We start from the raw sequence: 5,955 nt of genomic DNA, 5'->3' as shown, positions 1-5,955 counted from the left end.
ACCAGTCTTTTCCATTGTCTTTTTTCCTGAAAATCAATAGAAATAGAGAAACATTTATTATTCTATGGGCCGACACATTTTTCATGTACTGAAGATTCATTTCTTCATATCCTTTCATTTTCAGGGAAATTGTCTAAGGAATCCAAAGATTAGGAAACTCATGAAGCTTATACGCTTTGCACGTTGCCCTATCAAGTTTAAAAGTAAAACACCAAACATAAAATTGTAATCATTCACGAGGACAGATTAAGTGTACTTCTCATTAAGCACATGGACAAGGATGAATTAAAATTAATATCAGGCAGTGGTAATAGATTTATTGTTTTTCTTTTCTTTTTTCTGGATTGCCCTTTCCAGGCTATTTTTATACCTGACTGTAGCCACAGGACCCTTCGTTTGGTTTCTTTAATAAATCATGTTTCTTCTAGGCATGGACTGTTTCATCTTTTTCCTTTTGCTCTACTATTTTATACTTGGTTGACTCCTATACATCCTCCAATCTCACTAGCAGCTCAGAGACTTCTTTGCCCTGCCAGACAAGAGCAAGTCTCCATAGTACATATTCTCTAAGCCCAATGTGCGTCGCTTTCATCACAGTTACTCTAATTGTAATCATACATCAATTTAAGTGTTTGTATGGTAAAATGACTGTCCTGCCACCAGTTTCAAAGCTTCCTGGGGTCAAAATTTTACCTCGCATAGTGTCTGATAAGTTGCTTAAAAATTCATAAATGAATAATTAATTTACTGTTTTTAAATACTATGTAGTAGAAGTATTTATTACTCACATTTTATAAGTGAAGAGATTGAGGCCTAGAGATTTTAAATAAATGGGCAAATTCTGAGAACTTGTTAGTGGCAGTAGTCACATTAAAACCAGTCTTCACTCTTCCAAGCTGTGCCTCTTACAATAAACATTAGAGTAGAAAGTGTTTCTTCCACTCTGAAAATTTTCCGCCATGCCCCTCCCCCAAAGATACTGTTGTCTATTCTGAGATACCCAATTATTTTCAAAGATAAAATTTTATATCAAAAATATCCTTTGATGATGGGAGGAATTTTTTCTTTGTTCATAATATGGAGAAAATAATTATTGTGTGTATTATCTTTTTATATAATAAATTATTAACACCTATTCTGTTTATCACCATCAGTTTAATTACTAGTTATTGATATATACACTGAGACTTACTAACGGTCATTCCTTAATGAGTAGCTACAAAAGAGAGAGAAGAGGGAGAGAGAGAGAGAGAGAGAGAGGGAGAGAGAGGGAGAGAGGAAGAAAGGAAAGGAGAAAAGATAAAAGAAAGAAAAGAAAAAAAGAGAGAAAGAATGAGAAAAAACCTCTTGAATTCTTGTGTTGGTATTTAGTTCATTTATTTTGACAAGTGTAATTCAATTTGAACGACTGGCTTAATCAGCCTTAATGCTGACTCACTCCATGGAGCACAGAAGAGAAATCCAGAATCATCAACTTGAGGGCAGAAAAGGTCTTCGCTGCCTTGTGATAGAAGACAGAATGTTTACTGCTTCTGTGTCTTTTATGATAGACTTTTTTAGACTAATAATCACAACATTTACTGGATACCCTCTATACCTGTAGAGCTGAGAATGAACACTAGAAATACTTTTGTGATTTTTCTTTTCCAGGATGTAAATAAAACGTTAGATATCTATGAAAATTCATTGTTTTTTTTCCCCCTTTTTTCCCCCCCAGGTTCAAACAATTCCCTAGTCTATTTATGAAATATACCTTACTATTCCGGGTTTGACAAAGGCTCCAAGTCCTCATTGACTCAAAGATATTTACTCGCTGTCTTCTTCAGATGACAAAATAGAGTGCAATGCAATTCTAATGGGGGATTACCACTCAAGGTAATGGAAAAATAAGTTGTCCTGCATTATTTTCAACTAACAGATCATCATAGATTTTGAAAATTAAATTTATAGGAAATGCTATTATAAAATGCCTCTAAATGTGAAAAACTTTTTTGTCGAGTGTTGAGTCATGCCCCTAGGAATATACAGAGAAGCAGGCTGAGGGGAAGGAAGGAAGGAAAAGGAAGAAGGAAGGAAGGAAGGAAGGAAGGAAGGAAGGAAGGAAGAAATATAGGAGAGAGGGAGGGAGGGAAGAAAGAGGGTGGGAAGGAAGAAGAAAGTTAAGAAGGCTTTTTTTTCTTTCAAACTGGAGCTAGAACATAGAAAAAGATTTAACATAGAGCATAAAATACCATAAAGGATAGATTAATTCTTAAATTTAAGGGAACTTGTGTGCCCTTGTCCAAGGCCCTGGTGGAGGTGGTAAGGGTAGAGCTAGTAATACATTTACCTGATCACATGTTTACATAATATTTGTAATTTTAATTAGTGAAGTCCATTGTATCTTTCTACTTCAATGTCGCCTCCATCATACTTCCCCTTTCATTTGTTGTTTTGGAATGACTGAGCATTATGAGAATCCATCTAAGGGAAACTGTGTTGAAAATACACCTTAATTTGGCTTTAAGTTATATTTGTATGGTTCATAGTTGTTTTCTCATAGCTAAGTTATTGCCAGCTGCCCTAATGTATGGCAATTTTCCAGGAAAACTTCCACTACCCACTGCATCAATTTGTATGACGTGCCTACCACTCAGGACTTCTGATAGAAGCCAGAAGTCATAGAACCAAGTGGCATATTTATGACCCCAGAATCATGTATAGAGCTATGTGGGTGGTGAAGTAAAAACATGGTTTGACACATGTGAAATAAGATCATTTCTTCTAATAATCAGACCAACAAAATTATAAGCAGACAATTTTAATACCTAGTGAAAACAGAAATTCTGCTCTGTCATGAATATGCTTAGTGATATGGCATATAAAATTATAAATGTACCACATGATAAATTAAAATAAATTATTTTAATTTATTTATGTATGAAATTAATAAGAATTATTCTGAAATCAAGATGCAAATTGTTTCAAAGCATAATAAAATCATTAATTTAACTTTTTTGAATAGAAATAATAGGCTTTTGAAGTATTTGATAATATAATTAATAAAGACTATAGCATATAAGTATATTGACAAATATTTTTTTAAAATTTAAATATTTAAATTCCTTCCTAAGTAATAAAACAATGAATTAACATAAAATTCATAATATACTACTAAATACAAATAACAACAAACTGATTAATGAGTTACATCAATTAAAAGTGTATTTATTGTTTGTCGTTGCACAAGAAAATATTTAAAATCTTGAAGTTTTCTGTAGAAACTTGATATGTAGATGATGCATATTATTAAATATCAGTGGTCTTGAAGGTAAAAAAAGCAAAACTAGAGATTTAGAAAAATAAATTGGCTTCAAGCATTTTAGATTAGGATTGAAATTTGGACTAGGCTTTTATGAATGAGTAGATTTTGTGTTGGTGAGCAAAATGTTAGCAAGAAAAAAACAGGCAAAAGTAAAATGTTAATAAAGGTCAAAGTTTGTTCTGAAGGGGAAGTAATTTGGTTGGAGATGATTTGTGGATGAGGTGTGTGATATTAAGTAGTTTGATCTTAAATAGTAGGGAGCCATTGACTACTATTGAGAATAATCATATAACTGGTGTTGATAATTTTAAGTTATTTTTTATATTAAAGACAGTACACATGTGCCAAATGACAATTTGATATAAATATGAGGGAAAAGAGTCATGTATTAGTCTACAGCCATGCCACCCTGAACGTGCCTGATCTCATCTGATTTCAGAAGCTAAGCAGGGTCAGGACTGGTTAGTACTTGGATGGGAGACCACCTAGGAATACCAGGTGCTGTAGGTGTTTAAAAAAAAAAAGAGTTATGTATTAAATGACAGTATATTGGATTAATTTCAAAGTTACATTCCTTTATTATGTTCTATAATTGGTGTATTTATATAAATGACTTCTGAAATGATATGTTTTATTTTTTATTATTATCATTATTCAAAGGCAAAATGTTGCTTCAGTAATTTATTTATTAACAATAATAAAAGGACAATTTAAAAATTTGAAAAAATAGCTTTTGAATTATAAGAAAGCAAGTAGAAGAATGCACATAATGGAATCTGATGATAAATCAAAGAAGGCACACTAAAGTTTTGCCTATTTCTATATTATTTTATTATCACATATTTACTTTTTAGAAACAGATTACTCTGGGGAGAATAAGAAGTCAAAAAGATTGAGTATTTTGTTTTGTATTTGAATCTCTAATTTATTGAAAGATAGCAAAATGTTTAGATATATAAGGGCCGGTACTCAAACGTAAAATTTTATTTTAGCAAGTTCAATCTGGCCCCTTAGAATTTCTCTTTAAGACTTACTTAATTTGAAGCTATAATAATATGACTGAACCTATTTCACATTTTTCTTGCCAATCCTCTTCTCCTTTGGTTACTCATTTCAACAGAATTTGAGAGTTAGAGATTTAGAATATTTGTCTTCTAAGACAATATGTTCATGCCAGAAAAATAAACTCAGAAGTTGTCATCAAGTTTTAAATAAAGTCAAATTTCAAAGATTCACATCCCAGATGTGTGAATACTATAATAAAGTTGCTTATATGTGTATATGTGTTCATGTGTGTTATGGGTGACATATATTCTTAAAAATAAAATTAATTTTGCTAACACTGTAAAATGTGCAACTCTTTCAATGTAATTCAGAAACCTAGAAAGTTGAGAGTTAGGAATTTCATGTTGCAGATTTTTGAAAAAATACTATCAATCAAAATATAATATTCAATTTTGACGTATCTAATTTGCAACAAAGAACCAGATATGATTTTCATTTATAATTAATTGGATTAGTGGTTTCCTTAAGAAATGCTTTTATGGTCCTCTAGACATGGAAATCAATAATTCAATGACTAGTTACTAAATTCCTTATAATATGGGAAGCACTGTGATAGCAATAGGGAAGGAGCATAGAAATAAAGTCTTTTATATTAAATGATTCAGGATGGTACTAAAAACCAATCAATAGACATGTAAGTGGAATACTAAGGTATGTAAAGAGTAGAAGAAAACTGTACCCAAATTTGGTTAGTTCTTTTAGAATTGAGTTGCAAGATCTAGTTATTTGAAAAAAAATACACAGATTAAAATAAATTGATTCTGACCTTCGTAGTTTGCATTTGTATCTGTGAGCAGCAGAAGAGGCTATTATTGAGACCTTAGCCTTAAGCCCATAGTGAAGACATGTCACATCACACATGCTTTTTGGGCAACCTTTCCAACTCCATGATAGGAAGATTTGATATCTAATTTGTATGAATCTACCATTCTTTCTTCCACAAATTCACATTTACTATGGCAAGATCACTACACTGAAGGTTAATCTGTTTCCTTGGGCATATATTCTTTTCCAATTCTTCATTTGTGTGGTTGCATAGATAAGAGAGCAAGTTCATCTAGGCTAGTAATTCCTAATCACATGGCTATATGACTTAGTTTGTGTTTGCGTGCTAGTCCATTAAATCTGTATTCAAGGAGAAGAGGTGACCATAAGACCTAAGCATAAAATTATAGAACAAATCAGCACTGGAACATATATAGAATTAATATTGTACTCTCCTAACAAGTGTTGTTATTCTAGTTATTTCGATATAACATTGACTTAAGTTTAAAAATTAAAAATATCAGTAATTTTTGCATGATCACCATTTTGACTCTGTGATTTTATTATAATATTATCTGAGTGATAAAACCAAAAGCATCAAAATCATTAGATGTGTGCTTATTTAGCTAATGGATTATAAAACAAATGATAGCCACAAATAAATCCAACAAAAGCCATCAACTCAGTAAAAGGAAAAAATTTATTTTTCCTAGTGACCGTGTAGCTAGTTGTAGAGAGCACACTGAAAAGAAGTGACCATCATCATATAAATGTAATTATAAAACAAATCTTCATATACTCAATTGTGAACATCTATCTAT

At 31.6% G+C, this 5,955-nt stretch overlaps 1 pseudogene; it reads left to right on the top strand.

Annotated features, from left to right (window-relative positions):
- Nucleotides 1–3,695: 3,695 nt before the first annotated feature.
- On the top strand, nucleotides 3,696–3,814 carry LOC120614580 (uncharacterized; annotated as a pseudogene).
- The last annotated feature ends 2,141 nt before the right edge of the window (nucleotides 3,815–5,955 follow it).

The sequence above is a fragment of the Pteropus medius genome, unplaced genomic scaffold, assembly GCF_902729225.1.
Source record: "Pteropus medius unplaced genomic scaffold, Ma_sr-lr_union100, whole genome shotgun sequence".
NCBI lineage: Eukaryota > Metazoa > Chordata > Mammalia > Chiroptera > Pteropodidae > Pteropus > Pteropus medius.
The sequence above is the reverse complement of the archived record's forward strand: the minus strand, read 5'-3'. Positions and strand labels throughout refer to the sequence as shown.